The 19,900-nt window shown below is 47.5% G+C and overlaps 2 long non-coding RNA genes across 4 annotated transcripts in view; both read right to left on the reverse strand.

Moving 5' to 3' along the window:
• Positions 1–19,900, reverse strand: part of LOC106016415 (uncharacterized) — a 41,718-nt gene that overhangs the window by 13,059 nt on the left and 8,759 nt on the right. The gene's annotated exons all lie outside the window — the stretch shown is intronic.
• LOC140002916 (uncharacterized) lies at positions 16,155–19,365 on the reverse strand. The gene is made up of 2 exons (XR_011810575.1): positions 19,222–19,365; positions 16,155–18,439 (listed from the first exon to the last, which is right to left on the reverse strand). It is a non-coding gene; the product is annotated as an uncharacterized lncRNA (long non-coding RNA).

The raw sequence follows: 19,900 nt of genomic DNA on the forward strand, positions 1-19,900 counted from the left end.
CTATGGAAATGAGCTGGACATGCGGGAGGGGAGACACAAGGCGTTAACAGCAGAGAACAAATTACAGGGGATGAAGTGCCATCAGCAGGCAGCACAGACGTGGGAGAAAGTTCACCACCTTCTTGAAGAGCTGTGAAGATGCTAAGCCTTCTCACAATCAGCATTAACCTTTTCTACCCTCCCATGCCATATTTCCAAAGACTTATCGTTAAAGGGTCATAAAACACCTGCAGGTGACAAAACCGGTGTGCCTGTTGCAGCGGGGCCGGTGGCAAGCAGGACCCCGGTGCCAGCACTCATGCCCCGCTGCACAGTGCCCCGGGTGGAGTTTGGGGTAAAACAGCCGGGTTTACTTTCACGCGAGCTCCCCTTCTTCGTGCTCGGCTGTGGGAAGCTGAGGGTTTTCAGCCAAGCTCTTCTCTACCACCTAGTGGGAAACCAGATTTTTCCCAGCGTGGCGAGCGCTGAGAGGAGCAGGATAACCTGTGTGGTGCTTGGCCAAACCCCATGTAGTCCATCCAGGGGACATCCTCAGTGTCCCCCAAAAGGCAGAGCAGCACTGGGCGATGGGTCGCTTCCTATCTCATGCATCAAGACACTGTCAGGTGAAGTTGCCACCTCCAATATGCACGATTTCTGCTGCACAGAGGAGAAACCCAAGCCTGTTTTCTGACCCATCAAATCAAGAGGGCACCTAAACTGGCAGCACCTCAATCCCTCCTAACTCGGCACCCCTAAAAAAAATATAATAATAATAAATAAAAATAAAAAGAGTAAAGAAAAGCTGACTTTCCCACCCGTGCACAAACTCTCCATCTCCTCCTGCCACCAATCACCCCGGCCAAGGCTGGGGCACAGCCCCCAGCACCTGCACACCGACCATCAGCCTCCAGCCCCAAGGCAGCTCTGGGAGGAGCGGAGCGGGGCTCTGGCCAAACTCCGGCGCAGGTAATTGCCATCTGCTGCCTCGAATCCCCCCGCAGATACAGCCGCCTTCATTTCCTGCCCTACACTGCAGGGCAGCGTGGCTGCGCGCTGTGAAACAGCTGCCGTGTGCTCCCCAGAGGGGCCTGCACGCCTCGGAAAGCCGGCCAGGAGGGCACTGGGTCAAGCTGCAGCTTGCCTCTCCTCTCCCCATGGCACAATTTGGGCATCGCCACCTCGCCACGCTCTTCGTGCTGTGGCCAAAATGTGGACGACCCCCTCCGTCCCCTCCTCGCAGCCGGGGAAAGCCGCACTTTCCTCCGACTCTGCAAAGGGTTAACAGTGCGAGCGCGGGGTTTTTCTTTCTCCTTGCAAACCGGGACCCCTGCGAGTTTTATGGGGAGGGCTGGTGGGGGCGGAGGGACGGGGCGGGGGAAGAGAATTTGCTTTATGGCTTTGACAGGAACTCCCATCATGGTATAATTATGGAAGTGAGAAGTCTGCGTGTAATGAAGACCATATGCCGCGTTAAAACACACACGCACAAATATTAGGCCCCCGTGAGGCTGCCGGGGGGGCAGGAAGGGGTGGGGGACCCAGTCCCAGCCCTCCCCCCAAAGCCTCAGCTCACATTTTCCAGTGCAGCAGGGACATGGGCACTGGGACAGCCACCACTGCACAGCCACCCTGCCCGGGATCACTTTGGGGTGAAAAACATACGGTTTAAATAACATTGAGTGGAAGGAGGGGCCCTCAATGCCCTAGAGAAGGGCTGTCACCCCACTTGGGGACCAGAGTGGGGCTTGCTGCAAGCACGGGAGGGGGCTCCTCCAGCAGTGTTTTTCCTTTGGATTCTGCTGCGATTTTTCCTTTCAAACTACGCCCTCCCTACTCTTTCCTCGCTGGAAATATCCACACACAGCTCCCATCAGAGCCACCAGCCCTCCTGCTGTGGGGCATTCAGGCCTCTTTTGGGGCTGTTTCTCCCCGTGCAGGTCCCATCTCACTTTCTGGGTCGGGAGCCCCACTTCCAGCTGCCTGCTGTGGGCACCATTTGCTGTTGCAACTATTTTGCCAGCAAGAAGGGATGGATTTGTTGCCCTTGTGAGCCGGGTCTGGAGGCTGGGACCACGCTGGTATCACTGCAGGCAGCAGTGCTGCTCTCCTTGCTCAGCAGCACCAAGGGCATCCAGCTGCAGGCCTGGCCAGGTCAGCAGGGGAATGGGGAGCAGAACTGATTAGCTCAACATGAGCTCTTCTTGAGGAAGGAAAAATACAACCCCATGCCTTGTCTGGTGGAAACGAAAGGTGAAAAAAGCCCCTTCCTGGGGAAGAAATGCCAAGTTCTAACTGGGACTCACTGGCAACTTACAGGAGAGGAGAGCACATATATTGTATTTTCCTGACCTTTCATACAACTTCCATAGAAAACTTTCTTTTTATTCATTTATATATACACCACTATGAGTTCTCCAAAGGAAAAAAAAATATATATAGTTGCTTTCCACCACCCTAAACTCCATCTCCTGGGCATGCACAAGGGCTCCAGCAGGAGCACAGCACAGAAAGCGCCTGGACGAGCACTGCTGCAAGCTCAGTTTGGGATTTATCCACCTTGCTCTGTCGGTGCAAGTTCCTCCTGCACGTTTGCCATCTGCGGCAGTGCATGCTCTCACGCAAAACAACAACAAGCATTTGGCATTAGGCTTCATCGTCTTCTACAGGCAAACTCACCGCTCCTGCTAAAAGCATCCCTCACCATCATGGCTGAGCGCCCAGGGCCAAAGCTCACTGCTGCAAACCCTCCCCGGTGCTGCCTCTGCCGACAGCCACGGCCATCCCCAGCTGGGCGCACCCAGCCCCGTTGCCATGTAGGGAATTCTCCTACAAACTTTTGCAGGCAGTTTTTAGGGGGCAGAGCTGTCACACAGAGGGGAAATGCAGGTGTGGGGCAAGCGGCCGTCCCCTGCCGGGAGCGACCTCTTCCTCTCCTGGTGTCTGCGTTGATCCACGATTCCCGTCATGCACAGTGTGTCATTTCCCACGAGTACCTGCCTGTTTCTGCCATCTGCCATGATTTATAGAAAATGGGCAGTGATTAATAGCCCAGTCAATGCCGAGTGAAGCCATTTTCTTTCATTTACCTGCTCCCTGACCTCCCCGCACAGTCCCAGACACGGGCTGGGAAAGTGTATTAATCATGCACTTAAAAAATATTTAAAAGGGGAGATTGGCTGGGAGCTCAGTTGTTTTCGTGGAGTCATTTTCTACAGAGGGTGCAAGCTAATTGCCAGATAAAACAAATGGGCTCTTTGAAATGGAAATGAGTCACTTGGAGGTGCTCGGTGTTTGGTACTTGAGTGATGCCTTAAATCCACGCTCCCCCTGCAGTTCCCCAGCACCTACCTGGGACCAAGCCCAGCAGTGGCCACAGCTCTCAAACACAAAGGATGGGGTATGGGGCACATTTTGAAGCGTGGTCATGGTGCTGAGAAGTCCCTGTGACCAGCAAGGGCCATGCTCCCACCAAACCGTGGTGGGGGCACCAAGGTAGGGAGGGAATGGATTGCTTGTGCCCACCGGGAACACGCCAGCAGGCATCTTGCAACTGGAGAAGGATATTTAAAGAAAAGAACTTGATTTTCCGTGACGCGGGTCATATTCCCAGAGCATCATCAGATATTTAGTGTAAGTAGAAGCGCTCCAGACCATCTCCCTAGGCACAAGATCTCTGCACTATTTTGGCCAGCTCCAAGCAGAAGAATCAGCCCTGGCTGCCTCACCCCACAGGAGGAGGAGGAGATAGCTGTGGGGCTGGGCATCAGCATCTCTTGATGCCCCGATCCCAGGACAGGAGCCCAGCTGCAGTGAGCAGGACAGGACAGAGCCAGGCACAGAGCCATGATGCCACCAGACAGGCAGCACTTTGCTCTTTGTCCCTGCTGGCTTCTGGCTGCAGTTTATATATTTGTGTGGCTGTGAGCAGCCCTGGGAGGTCCTGGGGCTCACCAGACCTGAGCTGGGGAGCACCAAACTTCTGGGCATAAATCTGACATTTCCTTTCCTTGTGATACTGCCCCGGGCAGCACCACGTGCACTGGGTATGACTGCGCAGCCTCCCGGAAAATGCCTTTCTGACATGGGCCCCTAAGGACAGCCAAGGCTGATAGCAATAAAACGAAAATCCCCCATCAAGCCAAACAAAATTATTGAGTTATTCGCACCCACCGGAGACCAAAGCTTTGTTGACAACTTAATTAACTGTGTTTGTAATGAATTTTTTGGCCACATGCAACAGACTAATTATCAAAGCAAACCTTAATCTCTTTCCAGGCACATCAAAGTAGTGAGAGCAAAAAATATTTACATCAGTCTCAGATAAAATTCTTTGCACTAATTCTAACATAATTAAAATTATGTTGGGGCTAAGGTAATTATGCAAGGTGCTTATACGGCATAACAATGTAATAGGAGCTTGGGCTTTTTTTTTTTTTTTCTTACCTGTAGTCAATCAGCAAAGTCCTCAAACATGTATAATGTCTTTCGAGTGCACTTTAAAATGAGAGAAACAGCACCATGTTTCAAGCTTGGTTAAGGTATTTAAAAATCCCCACAAGGCTGGATTCAAGGTATGCTCCTTCATTATTTGTTATCTGATCTTTTCCCAGAAGTAATGATATGGAGGCATAGTGAGTAAAATTGGTAAGTTTCAAGCAGCCATTGTGAAGTTGATATGTTTTGCGGTCTGTTTGTTGTTTGTTTTTTTTGTTTGTTTGTTTTTGTGAAATTGATGAACAAAAGGCGGAGAGGACCATGTTCTTACCAAGGAACATCCTCCCAAGTAATGGGTACTGACAGGGGGAGAGAGGAGAGCAGAGGAGGGCTTGCCCTTTTTCTTCCTGGAGCATGCTGTGCATGACACCTCCGTGCCCTGGGGTGGGACACAGGGACTCAAGCAGGCAGCTTGCAGGGAGGTGGCACTGCCTGGGCACACCTCAAAAGTCCTGGAGAGCAAGTGAGGGTCATACACATCCCTGTTGTGTCCTGCTCCTCTGTGTGGCCCCACACATCCCCACAGCTAGAGGACCTGCCCTTGGTGCAGCACGTGGGCTACACCTGGGCAGGAGAACGTGACAGAAGGGCAAGGTTGTTCCCATTTAGCGCCTGCCTTTGTGCTGGGTGTCACTTCTGCTGCAGCAGGAGGTGACCTAATTTCAGCGAGCAGGTCCCAGAGATGTGACCCTGCGTCCCTAGGCCCAGCACACCTGTGCCCAGGGCACGGGGAATGCAGAGAGCCCAGGGTGACCCAGAAAATCCTTTAGCTGATGATCTGAGAGGCCAACTGCCTGGGTGAAATAATAAATAGATGAATACATAAATTAATTCATAACTAAATTAATTCATAATTAAATTAATTCATTATTAAATAATAGTGCTGCCTTAAAGGTGTCCCCACTTCTCTGTCCCTGAAATACGCATCACTGAACTGCAGACACACAGCTCAGGAGGTCCCCAGCATCTCCCATCCCTACTGTAGGATGAAATGGGCTCATGCATAGCCTGGCCTGTCATGATGAGCCTCCAGCACTGGAGACTGCACCTTCTCCCTCCACACCAGGGGTCTATTTAGAAAAGTTTTAATTATTCCCCCCCTGGGGTTTGAACTTCTTGTCCTGCCCACCAGTGACAGGCATATCTGGAAAGCTCCACAGGCACAGGAGCCTCATCCCTCCTAGGTTGCCCATCCTGTGCCTGTCCCCAGCACCTGCCCCCACAAGCAGGGGGTCCCCTCACAGGGGCTGTGCCCCCAGCAGCTGACCGAGCTGACCCTTCATGCTAGGCACGGGGGCCCAGCTCACCCACCTCAGCATGAGGACATCCTGCAGATGCCAGGACATATGTTCCTGCTTTCCCGGCCACTAACATCAGCTCCTTTCCACCGCCTTTGGAGACTTTTTCTGGTGGAAAGGCTGCTTTTGAACAGCTTTCTGCCTGGGCTGGGCTTCATTAATCAAATCATTTCTTGACACAAAACACTGAGGACTCACTGGAGGTGCAAGGCTGGAGAACGGGGCTGAGCTGAGCAGCTCCAGGGGCACTTCCACAGCTCCAAGGAAACTGCCAAGCTCTCAGCTTGGTGTGCAGAGATTAGAAATTAGCAGGTACATTTGGAGCAACAAAAACAAACCCTCCCAGCCCAGGATTCCCCACTATCTCCTGACAGATGCCCTACCCCCTGCTTCTGCAAGAGCCTGGATCCCACCCAGAAAACGAATTGGTCTGGGGCAGGACTTTGTGGAAACACAAGCACATGCCAGCACAGCTACCCCAAGCACCCCTGCTCTCCCACCTGGGCTGAATCCACCTAAGCTCACCCCAAACAACTAGCTCCCTGTAGGTTTTAGCAGTGGGTTTTAGCCTGGAGTTAATCAGGAGACAAGCCCTATGGGACAGCCTTGTGCACAACCATACTCACTGCCCTCATTGCACCTGTGATGCAGGTGCAGGGCAGAGGAGAGCTTGGTCCTTCAGCCTCTGCACAAGGGCAGGCTGTAAGAGCCATTCCTCCTTCTCCCTCTCTGGCCAGTTTTGGCACTTGTGCAGCATCTGAGCAGATGAAACCAAGCCCAGGCACTTCACGGACTCCTGTGCAGTGTCTCTCCTTAATGCTTGATTGCCAAAAGACAACTCCCACGTTCCTCATCTCTCTAACAGATTGATTTTTTTTTTTTATTCTTTTTTTTTTTTTCCTTCAAAGATCCTGCAGGATTAGGGCTTGGTTTAACCTCTGACAGAACCAACAGATGCTTTAGGAGCTGGAAAGACTTTTCAGTGTTCTTAGTCCTTGGCCTCTCAACAGAGACCAGGACTTTTATACTGCTGCCAGAACAAAGGAGGAGAGGTGCTGGTGGTGCTCTCTAGTGGCAGCCTGCAAAGGGAGGAGTGGAGCAGCCTGCAGATGTTACCAGAACATCTGGAGCAGCAATGGGGCAGCGGAGGTAAAATACAGCTGGGAAGGTAGGCAAGAAAAACAGCAAACATCAGCTAGGGGAGTGGCAGGCTGCAGAGTGGTGTGCGTGTCCTCTGCCCAGGTTAGTCTTGATCAAAATGCATAGTGCTTCCCATTAGCTGCCAAAGGCATTTGTGGGGTTTCTGTGCAATGCACTCATTTTTTTGCTGCTTGCAAAGGGAACGTTGCACCTGAACAGCTCCATCCTGGTTTTTATCCTGACCAAACCTTTCTGCAATTAAGGAACATTAGCCCCATTGCAGTGATGGGAAACAGAAGCAGAGAGGGCTTGCCTTAAGGGTGTTTTAGCACTGGTACTGAGAAACTTGCATCAGTGGGGGAAAAAAAAAAAAAAAAAGAAAGAAAGAAAAAAAAAAAACAGCCTTTTTTTTTTTTTTAGTTAAAATAGCTTCATAACCTAGCTTAGAGCATGGAAAGTGTTAATCCTAATAGATTTAAATTTTTTAAGTTTTATAACCCTTTCTTCATTACCTCTTCAAGTTTCTAGATAACAGACTGAGAATTAGATAGCGAATATTGAAAGTCTCCCATTATCTATCAGGGAAACAATCTGAAATGTTGGAGGGAGAAGGGCTTGTGAAAAAGTTAAATTATTTTTTTAAATAAAGTAAAAAATAAAATCCACAGCATTTTTCACTTCCTAGCTGATTCAGGATAAGGTTTATGTTCAGCCACCCACCAAGACTGAATGCCTTTGGCCTTTTCTCAGAAGGAAATAACAATCCCACATTATCCCCAAATTATCTCTCCCCTCACCTGAGGTATTGTTTTTTTTTTTCTATTTGATTAAAAGCAATAAATATTGCACTTTGGGGGAGAAGCTTTTCTGATTCCAGCCTCTCCAGCAGTCCTTAGAAGCAGCTGCCCCCTTTTGAGGCCATGCACAGACAAAGGGGGGTGGTGGGAGCTTCCCTCGCCACATTTTCACTTAGGGCAAAACAAGGAGTTCCTGGGTCCTGGACAAGTTCCCAGGACCACATCCAGCTGTCTGAGAGCACTGTGGGATGCCCTGGACCTCCTCACCCCCAGCCTTCCTCAGAGCCACCAAACTGCCGCCAGCACCAACCTGGAGGGAACAGAGCTGGGTGGGAGCAAGACTTGGGCTTTTCCTTCTTGCTGGAACAGCAGCCAAACATTTTTCTTGGTGCAGAACAAAAAATAGGAATATTTATTCAGAAGTATATAAGCCCCTTGTGGCCAGCAAGTAAAGCTGACCCTGAGCCTTATTCCAGGGAAGGAACAGCTTCGGGATGCGAGCAGCACCAGCAGGTGGAGCTGCGGGATCAGGAGTTGGGGACGGGAGGTGCCTGCTGCAGCTCGGAGGGCAAGGCACGTTTGGTTTTGATGGGGAGCTGCAAAGTCTCGGCTCAGTGTGGCCTTCTGAAGCTCCCCTCACCGCCACAAATTAAAGAAAGGAGATGTTTGTTTCAAGCTCAGGAGGAAAGGCGGGGAAGGGGGAGAGCCTGCTGCTTCCTGCAGAGAAGAGGGATGCTCCAAGGGGGGCATGTTGAATGGCATTCATCTGCCAGTCCTGGTGCCACCGCAGGCCTCACATGCAGCCTTGCCCATACTGTTTGGAGACATCTGAAATGGTGTTTCACCATTTTACACGGTAATTCAGGCGATTTCCAACCAAACGGACTCAGAAGCATCTTTCAGTCCTTGTTCTCCGTCTTTCTCTGGCAGCCCCTTGAAATGCCCTCTGTCCTAAAGCACCTGCAACAGCTTTTATTGACAGGTAATATCAATGTTTGGCTCCTGTTTGTAGCCAAAAAGACAGAGCAACATCTAAAGATCTGTGTGACCTGAGCAAGGAAAGGCAGATGGGGGGACTCCTCCAGCTCCCCAACACATGCTCAGCACACTGGTACCTCAAGTTGCACGAGATTTTATAAAAGAAATAAAGCAATAACTTCAGCATAACAAGCTCCCAACACAGTCCTCCTCAGCTTAATTTTTAACTGTGAGGGTGACAAGCAACCAGCAGAACAGCTTCCATAGGGAGTGAGCAGATGTGCCATCCCCAATGGACCATAGAGGTGTCCTCCTCTAGGGATTTGCAGTGGTGGCAACCTCCCTTTTTGGGCAGGCCTGCCTGACACCCTGACATCTGACATGGATGTGCTCAGAAGAGTTTTCAAAGAAATACATTTAAGGAAAAGCTGTAGCAATGCTGCTAGATTTCACTTATTGCTTGCTGCAGCTGAGCTATTACACCATCCTGCGAGCCTGCACCAGTGCTGAGCACAGGGCTGGACCTGCTCTGAAGACACAGCAGCTCTGCAAGACCCTGAGAAGTTTGGATAATGCCATTCTGCAGGCCGGATCCAGCCTATCCCAATTATCATCTCATTTATGGGCTCAGGGCAGCTGAAACAGGAGGAGTTCTTTGCTTAGGGAACATGGGAGCCAACATACAACTGCAACAGCTTCTCCTCGCTTTCCCATCTCTGGAGTGCTTCTGCCACATGGTAACAGTGGGGAATGAGCTATTTGCTCCACAAGCATAACCACAGCCTAACACTGCACGAAACACGTAGGAACAAAAATAAAAGCATGTTCAAACCATGTTGCAGCTATTGTTCTTCAGCAGGATTTTCATCTCACGGCAATTTCTGAGGGAGTTGAAGTCTTTGTGGTTTCTTGCATTTGGGGGGGAAAAAAGAAAAAGAAAATAAAAGATCTAAGCACAATACCCTTGGAGATCTGGCCTGGATGACACTGTCCCCAGATCACTCGGTGGCATGTGACATTATAGCCTGCAAAACAAGCTTTTTACAGGGGAAGATGTAGCTTGGTGCTGGCTGCTCCACCACAGCACCAAGCTGCAGGATGAGGTCCCACCCCTCAAGACCTCTGTCCCACTGTGTGCTGGTACCACCTCATGTGGGACAGCCAGCCCCTTCACAGCCCAGCTCGGTTCACACATGCCAAGAAGCAGACATTAAGACATTTACTTGAAGGAAAACCACCTCAGAGCACACAAGCTGGCCACCTCTGGGGCCTACACGCCCTGCATGGACACAGCAGCCATACTGCCAGCACAGGGCAGCAGGGCATGTGTGGCCAAGGAGCTGTTCAGCCCTATAAGGCAGGGGGCACAGAGGAGCTTTGTGCCTCAAAATGTCTCCAGCACACCTGCAAGCCCCCAGGCAACCTGACCTATGGTAAACTGAGCCCTCATTTGAGCAGGGAGTTGGTCTGAGACCTCCTGCAGTCCAGCCAGCCTAAAGTTTGCCACGATGTGCATAATGTTTGCCATGGGAGGTCATCCCAAGCTGCCACTATCTCTTCCTTGGTCAAGCATTGAAACAGGCTGCCAGGGAAGCGGTGGAATCCCCATCTCTGAAATTATTTAAGAGATGTGTGAACAGGGCACTAAGGGACATGGCAGCTCACACTGATGGTTGAACTTGGTGATTTTTAAGATATTAGAACATTTTATTCCTATGCACCTCCTATAGAGACAAAATCATCCAGCTCTCCAAGACCTCATGCAGCAGATCTGCAGCCAGATCTCTCCTGGTATTTAGCTTATCCCTTCTGTCAACCCAGCTGGTACAGATCATTGTCCAAGGTGGATGCAGAAAGCCCAGGACTCAGCTCTTAAAGCCCTGTTAAGTTCATAGGGCTGGAGCCTCAGGGAAAAGAGCAAAACCCTTCCAAGGGCAGCCCCAAGATGCAAATCAGAACTTTAAGCTTGGGAACTTTGGTCCCTTTGGTAAATAACCAGGCAGGGATTGGGAGACTGCAGAAAGAGTCCTTTAATATCCTGGTTGCCAGTAAAAAGAAAGAATAGGCTGTACATTTAATAACTTTGCATGTTTTATGACATTATTGTCTGTAAACCTTCTTAGTTTCCCCAGTAATCAGAAAACCGACTCCTTTAATAGAAAACATGGTGTACTCACCACAAGAGCTGAGAAGGAAAATTGGTCTCTTATGCAAATAGTTGAATTATAATCAAACACAAACACAGAAAAAGGTCAGGTTCCCAAAAGGATGTCTATTTACATTATAAATAAGGAACTGGGAAACAGGAACAACATGACAGTTTTACTGCTCCTGAGTCGTGCCTTGCTAAGGTAAATGGCAATTTCGTGAGTGGATGAGTGCTCCTGGGAGAGCGAGCTGGAGGCAGCATGGACATCTGTCTGTCCATCCATCTGTCCTGTGGCTCCTTCCTGCCAGGTCCCTGCCACTGGGTCCCCACAACCAGGCAGAGCAGAGACTACTCCCTGGTGCAACCCAGGATGGTATTATGGCTTTTTTCTTTTTGTGGAAAACTGTAAAAAGGCTTATTCTGTTCACAAAACCAAGAGACTGATCCCTGGATAAGTCAGCAGGGTTTCCTATTTGGTGTTTGGCTAGATGATCTGAAATCAGTGCAAACAGCTCTGAAGAAAGCAAAATTTGTCACTTAAACTCTTCACTGAAGATAAAACAATTTCTAACATGAATCAAAATCCTCATGGACAAGGAGAAATTGGTTCCTCTTTATTATTAACACCTTTTGGTTCCCAGTCGTAAACTGTTAGCACATTCTGACTAAGACATTGGAGCTTTTTCAGAATAAGAAAACCAAAACCAATAAATATTTTACTATTTATAAGTAATCTGTTACTGGTGAGTAATGTACTCCTGCTATAGCTTTGAATTAATGTATAACTTAAATAATGACCAGTCTAGTGCTGTTGTGTTGGTTTACATCCGGGAAGGCTTTAGGCAAAAGCAGAACCTGATGGGGATGGTTGAATAATAGAATATAGAGACAGGGAGCCTAACACAAGGAGAAAAGCAAGCCCAGTATAGGGGAATATAAATACAAGACAGGAAATATAAACCTAAGAAAGCTTTTTATAAGAGAAAGGAAAATATTCCCTTTGTCACTTCCCAGGAGGTGCTTCAAGTTTTTTGGGCTGCAGGCCGAACCCATAAAACACATCCTGACCCCCACCTGTGTGAAGTGGTCAAGGCTGGAGATGATCTGCAATGAATACTGCCTGGGTATGAAACATTCAGCTCAAGAAACGTTCAAATAAGACAGAGAGCCCAGCGATAAGCCAAGGCTACTACAGCACTGCAAGTGTGAGAATGACACTGGCATAGCCATCTATGTCTGCTTGGAAAGGACGCTCTCAGACAGAAGGTATAATCTCACACCTTGAGACTCCCAACAGCTTCAGATGAAAAGGCATTCAGGTACACATTCAGCTGGGTAAAATAGGAATAAAAATATCATGGAAAAGCTGTTGTACAGATGTGTGTAACCTCTATCAAGTGACAGAAGGAAACCACTTGAGTCTATGCCTCTAATTCCTGAATCAACTCCTTCATCCCTAATTAATCAGGATAATCTGCAGGCTTTCAGTTCATTAAAATCACATCAACTTTTTAAAGTTTTCTGAGCACTCCCAGAATTGGACATTATTCCCACTTCCAAACAAGTGCAATAGAACACGCTGCCTAAGACCAAGCTTCTGACAGTGCTCTTCTTTTACCTGCCCAAAATAGACAGGGTATTTTAGGCTGGAGGGGAAGTTTGGCCCAGATTTGTCTCTGCTCCCTAGTGCAGCCTGTAGCCTGCAGTGACTGCAGAAGGGCACAGGTAGCCGTATGCCAGCAGGAATCTGCACCTGCCCTCTCTCCCGTGTTGTTGCACAGCACTGAGGATCCTGCTCTGCCTCTGGCACATCAGACCAAATTGGTCCTTGGCCCAGATGCAAACTTCAGGAAGAAAGGGAGCACACAGCCCCAGACTGATTTATTGGGAACATGGGGCAGTAGGAAGGACCTGCAAATAACCAAAAACCCAAGCTCTGAAAGATGAAGAAAGGGGTGTCCTGAGGCACTGAGTAATAAGGTGTCTTTCCTCCTATGAGTCTAAAGGAGATCAAACAATCAGTGAGAGACAAATAACCCTGATCCAACAGAAAGAGGGATTAGGGACTGCTTCCAAGGGGAGAACCCACCAATAAATTCAAAGTGAGATTCAGCAAGAACTGTGGAGACAGGTCTAGGTGACAGCAGTTATTTACTGTGTGCCCATACAGACTTCAGCAGGACTCTGCTTTCTTCTCTTGCTCCTACATGTTAAATATTGCACAGCAACAGTAGGTAACAGCTACAGTCCCACAAACCTAGGGGTGACCGCACACCAACAGGTGAATGTGTGCATATAGCACATTAAACACACACATCCCCCAGGCTAGTCTCTGTCTATACATTAACTATTTGTCCAGGCTGGCTGCATGACAGCATCTGTACAACACTCAGCATCAGTGCTGTACAACCATTTTAAAAGCTGGAGAAAAAAAAAAAAAAAAAAAAAAAAAAAGAAAAAAAAAGAGAAGCACATAAGCTTTCCAAAATCCTGCAGGATATTTTCACTGTTATCAACAGCTGGACAGGGTTTTGCATGGTAATATCACAGCAGTCCATAATGCAAAAGAAAAGGAAGAGCTGGGGCCTGAGCTGAGCCACCAGCATTCCAGCATGAAATGTTATTTCATTAAGGGCCACAAATGCAGATGCTGTTTCTGAGCAGAGCAGAATCCCATCCCACCAGTGCCCACTGCAGTCACTTGGTGTCAGGATGTCCCTAGCCCATGGTGTGCACTCCACCATCCAGAGTGGTGGAGCTGTTGGAGTCAGGATCCAACCGGGATGCCCAGGATGTGGAACCCATTGTATGTCTGTTAAAACCACAGGCACTCACAAGCAGCAAAGCTATTCTGCAGGTGCTAAGGTTGCTTTCACAAACACTCTACCTCTCTCCATCACAAAGTTAAAGGCTTGCCAAGATCAGCATAATTGCTGAAATGAACCAAGATCTGAAAGAACTTCCTTCCAGCCACACAATTTTAGCAGAACCATAGTGACCCCCCTTGATTGGGTCTTCAATATTCAGGGGAATGTGCAACGCTCTGCAGTTGTACCCAGGGAAGACATTACAAGAGGAAGAAATGTACTTTGAGCACTGCAAACTTATATTGTTGCATTACCATAGATGCTACCAACTTTTTTCCACCACCACAGGCAGTGTCCTCACTGGGATCAGCACTGCGGAAATATGGAAGCAAAGACTAATTCCTGACCAATTCTGAGGTAAAAGCTATCTCACATGAAAGGTTCTGGAGGGCCACCCCGATTCCTATGGAGCATAGTCCTAAATAGCCTGCATTCCTCATCACTAATCCATAACGTTGTTATGCATAGCCAGGGCATGAGGATCCACCCAGCAGTGCTGCTTCTCTCGCCATGCCACATCCCTGAGATTTGGCCCACTGTCCAAAGTGCTTCTACTCTCTGTTTTGATTGAGGAAAATGCAGAGAGTGCCTCAGGCTCCATTTGTACCAACCTGCAAAGTGATTTAGTTATAGTTTAACTCCCTCTTGAAAACGAGGTCAAGAGGTGAAGCGAACAAGCTAAGGAGAAGTCCTCCAGCAGGCATGTGGTTATTGGGTGCACTGCATAAAATCAGCTACGCCATCTCTAAGCATAATCTTATGATTCATCATGCACAGAAGCCTTTGGAAGCTGGTGAGGACAACTGTTGTCCCTAGAAGTACTGGCTAACTTGGGTAAGAATGCCAAGACTTCTGTTGTACTGTTAGCTGTCTTGCCCCACCAAATGTGGCACCAGGCAACCTGTTCTGCCCCAGAAGAGGCTGAACTGGCAACTTGAAGGTTGCAAGAATCTGTATCCCTCAGTTCCAAAACATTGGACATTTTCACTCTGCCAGGGCTTCTGTGACTCTAAACGCTTTTCCAGGTATCTGAGATAAATTTTAACACTGTGACATCCCTCCTGGTTCACTACATGCAGGGAAAGCCCTGTTGCTTCATGTAGGTGCCAGAATGTGTTACTCACCCTGAAACACACAGAAAGCATTGAAAAAGCAGGGGCTTAACCAGTGAGCCTCCTGCTCATGCAATTCTTGTCTGTCAAAGGGGCAAAGAAATTAGAAGCCACATTTTCTAAAGCAAGAGAAAAAAGAAATAAACACAGTACCTACTATGTGGCAAGAGGAAAAGCAGGGCAATCAGATTTGGTGGAACTTCTGAAGAACACTTTCCTGCGAGGGACATGTGCTGCCCTCCCTCAGCTATGGCTAAGAATAGGACATCAACATTCCTGAAGTTGTGAGGTTCGAGGCTTTTTTTTTTCCTCTATCTGATCTCACACTCCTGTCACCTTGGTACCTTAGTCCAATCTCAAGCTTTTCTAAGTAAACATTTCCACAGAGCAGCAATGGCACGTGTTAGCTCTTTTCATTTGCCCTTTGTATTTCCCAGGGTTGCATGCAATCTCCCATTCAGCAAGGATGAGGAGGCTTCAGTGAGGAGGCAAGGGGAAGCTTCTCAGAGGATATGACCAAGCAAAGTATGTTTTCCATCCCCTTTTCCCTGCAGTGGTGGTTCTGCCCTTCCCTTCCCACAGCCCAGTTAGACAAGTCAGTCTCTAATCTGACCTTCCTCTGCCTCCCTCAACCCTGCATATTTCCTGCTAACATTCACCATGGCATGAGAAAAATGCGTGGCTCCAGTCAGAAGCCTCTGCCTGACACACACCTGCCCACGGATCCTTCTCAGATCCTGTTCTCAGAATTGATTTGTAAACGTAGGTATTTCAGAAGGCTTACAGCTTTCATGGGGCCTTCACCCATGCAGAATTAGTCTACAAATCCTTTCCACTTCCTAGGATCCCTGAAAAATGATGGGGATTTGACATTTATATCTGGATGGCTTACAGGATACTTCTGCATCTATGAAGAACTATTGAGCTGGGGAAGCAATTGTCAACGTAAATTACGTGTAACTGGAAGATTTCTCCATCCACCCTTCTCTGAACATCTGGGCAGACCTTCAGCTGGTGTAAATCAGTGTAGCTGTGCTGTTACTCCAGCTGAGTATCTGGCACATGTGTCTTATAGCTCTTCCAATATTAAAAACACATTCGCTTTTTACGTGAGTTCAAATATTTATATAATATTCTTTGGACAATTTTACTTTTTGGTGGAGATTAATCTCCCACACAGACATGGGTGTAAGTAAAATGGCTGCAGCATTTAGCATGTACTCAGCTCTTGCTTAGTGTCCCTTCTGAATGTTGTTTGCATCACTGTTTTTATGATGTGACATATACATGAAAAAAATCCACATATCGGAAAGAACTGACAGGGGACCAGAAGCTGCTTACAGACAAAATTCAAAATATTTAATGAGTTTAATGCCCAGTTAACTAAAATAATGTCATTTGAGTTATACAGGTGCTGTTCTAGAGTTTAAGAAAATAATCTGTACATTTCTAAACTGTGTGCCAGGTTGTTGTATCAGAATACCTCCATTACCATCAGTAATGATCTATGTTCCCTTACATCAGGGGATGAGCTGGCCACCTATGGAAGTATATTAATGGGATTAGACAAAGTTGATCTTCAGTCTTAGGCTACACAAAATTCAATTTAGAAGCTCTGTTTCACAGTAATATCTCAGCTCCTCTGAAGAAAAGATCCAAGCTCTGATGGTCTCCTGCAGCAGCCCTGTCCCCATAGCCATGCACAGAATTTGGGGAAGCTTTTTTCCCCGACTGTGAACTTCTGTATCTGAAGATTTTTCTCCTGACTTTCACTGCTTTCTACATTACTTGATGACCATCCTTTGAGCACCAGGGCAGACTTGCGTGATGGCTTCTGAATTTTGACTGCAGTTCATCACTGTTTTTCACAATGGTTGCTGAAACAGCTCCATGTTAACTACTACATAAATCTCCCATTTCCCCCGAATGCAGACAGTTTGGAATCCTCTGCTGTGTGACTATAGAGTTTTTTCTTCTCATCAGTCACACTAGAAAAGTTATTAAAAACAGGGTTTTTAATAAACCCCAGAAAGTTATGTATTTCCTGTACATGCCTGGCTAGCAAGAGAGAGACTCCTTTTCAAAACTGCCATATGCAAAGCTTATATCATCTGCCAAGGAAGCTATACCTAAACTCAGAGCAGCAGAAGTGAACTGAAAGAAGAACCTGCGCATATTTCCTTTACCAACCAACCCCCAGCTGCTTCAGACAAATGACTAGGAATGAGATTTCTGCACATCTTTAAAGCCCACAGGATTCCTCTGTCAGCACTAGAAAGAATCCTATTGCAAAACCCCTCTCCATCTTGTCTTGTCTGCCTACAGAATGAGCTGGCTAAGAAGCATGGCTTTCTTGGTCTGTCACAACATCTGGAAGTCATATTAACACATCCAAGCAGATGAGAGCCGGAGACCAGCGAGTTATGTAAAGAATGAACGTGTCTGCCCAACCCTCTTCCCAGACACCACATTATCGTGAGGGGAAATAAATGGAGCCCAATGGGGGAATGCAGGTGCGAGAAAAGGATGGCATTTGTACACATCTCTACATCACCTTCATCACATCAAAGACCCTACCTTTAATTTGTGTTCAGAAGGACAACTGAAATTTCATGCTACTCAATGTGTACGTTCCCCTGCAGCAGGCCAAGGGAGATATAGGGAAATGCAATTATAAACAACTGGTGGGGCAGTAACTCCCAATCTTCATTTTTAGCTCAGCAGCTGAGATAAAGAGTGGTCTACACTACAGAAAGAGTTCACTACTCTGATGGCTGTGGCTGCACTGAAGTTGCTGGTAGCAGCATCGTGCCTTGCAAATAGAGCCCTGTCTGTTGGAAGAAGTATTTCTTCCATAGTGGCTACTGACTGGCAAAATTTCTATGTTTTCCATACTGCCTATTTTCACCACACTGCAAGCAGACACTCCAATGTGAACTGCTTATCATCAGTGCTCACTTGTTGTTAATATTTCATCTTTTAGGTCACCAAAGAAGTGTTGCCAGCCTTGTCCTACTGCTTGCATTTGCAGACCACCAGAGCAGCACTGATCACAGCTGCCAGGCCTGGGACTGTGACACGCTCTGAAACATCCTATAAATACTAGCCCACCATCTGATGTGCAGTTTGACGAACAGATGACACTGATGAAATATCTCTCGAATGCACCAAATATTTGTCAATAGAAAGTCCATGCCTCAGAGCCATCCAACAAACTGGTATATGCTATTGCTTCGCTGACCTTTAACTGGTGTGAAGTTGAATGCCACATTGTTCTCATACTCCACACGACAACCACTGGAAATGCACGGTGGGTCTGCTGCTGGAGTTTTGCAGCTCTCCACTAAATGTGCCATTTGCCACTGCCCTGCTACCTAGCAGTGCCTGAGGGACATCTCTGGAGGTTGGTGGCTGCTCAGAGCAAGGAGAGTTGGCTGGTGAAGGCAGCAGATGCCGATCTGGTTACTTGCGTCACATCTCCACTGGCATGATGGAGGTGGTGAAGACCAAGGGCACACAACCTGCAGGACTGGCCATGGAGAAGGGGAGGCTCTGCCAGTTGAACAAGACTGGGACATCTGCCCTGGCACTGACACTGCAATTTTGAGTCCATATGGGAACGCTGAAACAAATAAATGTGTAATATTGTCCTCAAAGTTGTCCTTTATTTGTTTAAATAAAAATAATTTAAAAATGTAAAATGAAACGGAGCCCTGCAATACTAGTTGCGTTCTTTAAAATACTATCTTCTGACTAAGAATAGTTTAGGGCTCAGGTTATTCATCAATGGCTTTTAGAGGATTAGAGGGACATGATAACATGCAAGTTTGGGACATCCTACCCCCTGAATTGCTATCTATGAAACAGAACTGAGAGCAGCATTTGGACTATGTAGCAGCCATGAGATTTCCTTGCAAAAAGCACATTAAATTGATTGACTAACAGCACAAAGATATTTCCCCATGCAGCTGCAGTCACAGAAAAGGGAAATACCTTATTCCACAGATTTCACAGAGAGCTGACTGCTGTTCATGAAGAGCCCTTGCATATTGACTGCTAAGGCAAGTGGCAGACAGGGCAGCCTGGCCATGGTGTGGACAAATGGTTCTGCCCCTCAGTAGGATGTGTCATCCCATATCTTGAGGTCTCTTCCAAACTAGAAATTCTGTGATTTGTCCAAAACCACTATAATCTAGTAGAGGAATAATTTCAATTCTTCCTATCTGAAGGAATCAAGGAGTTACTTCAAACACAGATCTGCCCCCCCCAACCATGATCCAAAAATGCGAAGTGGAAGAATTTTAAAGGCATCACTCAATGGCAGCTACCCACACCTAGTTACTACATGGGATTCAGCACAGGCGCCCACCTAAAAGGAATGAGGGCCAGAACTTCAACCTATACCTGAAAGATCAGAGATCAAAGAGCAGCCGCTGCATAAAACTCTATAAATTCCTTCAGTCAGATGAGGGACAGGTTGGTCTTGGTTTGACACAAACAGTTGTAGAGCTTTGTTGCAAACTACAACCACACAGGTATTTCATTTGTTTTTACCTTTGGCTGTTATCATCTCCCCAGAGCTGGCTCAGGCAGAAACAGGTCAGTTGGTTCCAGTCAAACCTCTGGGGAGGAGAAGGAGGAGGGACCACTTATTTGCACTGCTAAGCAAAGCCAATCTTTCTATCACCATCTGCCCTGCTCTGTTGCTAGATGAGTTTAAAAAAATGCATAGCTAGGAAGAACAAAAATACATACCCCACCCAGCCTCCCTCCACTATATAGCTGCCCTAATCGAAGGTTAAAAATGAACTCGGGCCAATGAGATGGAAATAAAGAATAAACATGCAGAAGCATCTGAGATTTACTACTCAGATATGACTATTTTCCATGGGATTTGACTAAGAATTCCTGGCAGAGGAATGGAAAGCAAATCTCACTCTGTCCTTTGAATGGAATGGGGATTTTCAGGTCTTTCTCTAGCTGAGTAAGTGCAGGCATGTGCAGCTTTCTGTGGATGTTAGCAGATGTAAATACCATGTTCAGCAGTCAAAGGTCCGGCACAAGCTTGCTGCTTTCAGAGGAT

The sequence above is a fragment of the Anas platyrhynchos genome, chromosome 7 (assembly GCF_047663525.1).
Source record: "Anas platyrhynchos isolate ZD024472 breed Pekin duck chromosome 7, IASCAAS_PekinDuck_T2T, whole genome shotgun sequence".
Classification (NCBI taxonomy): Eukaryota; Metazoa; Chordata; class Aves; order Anseriformes; family Anatidae; genus Anas; species Anas platyrhynchos.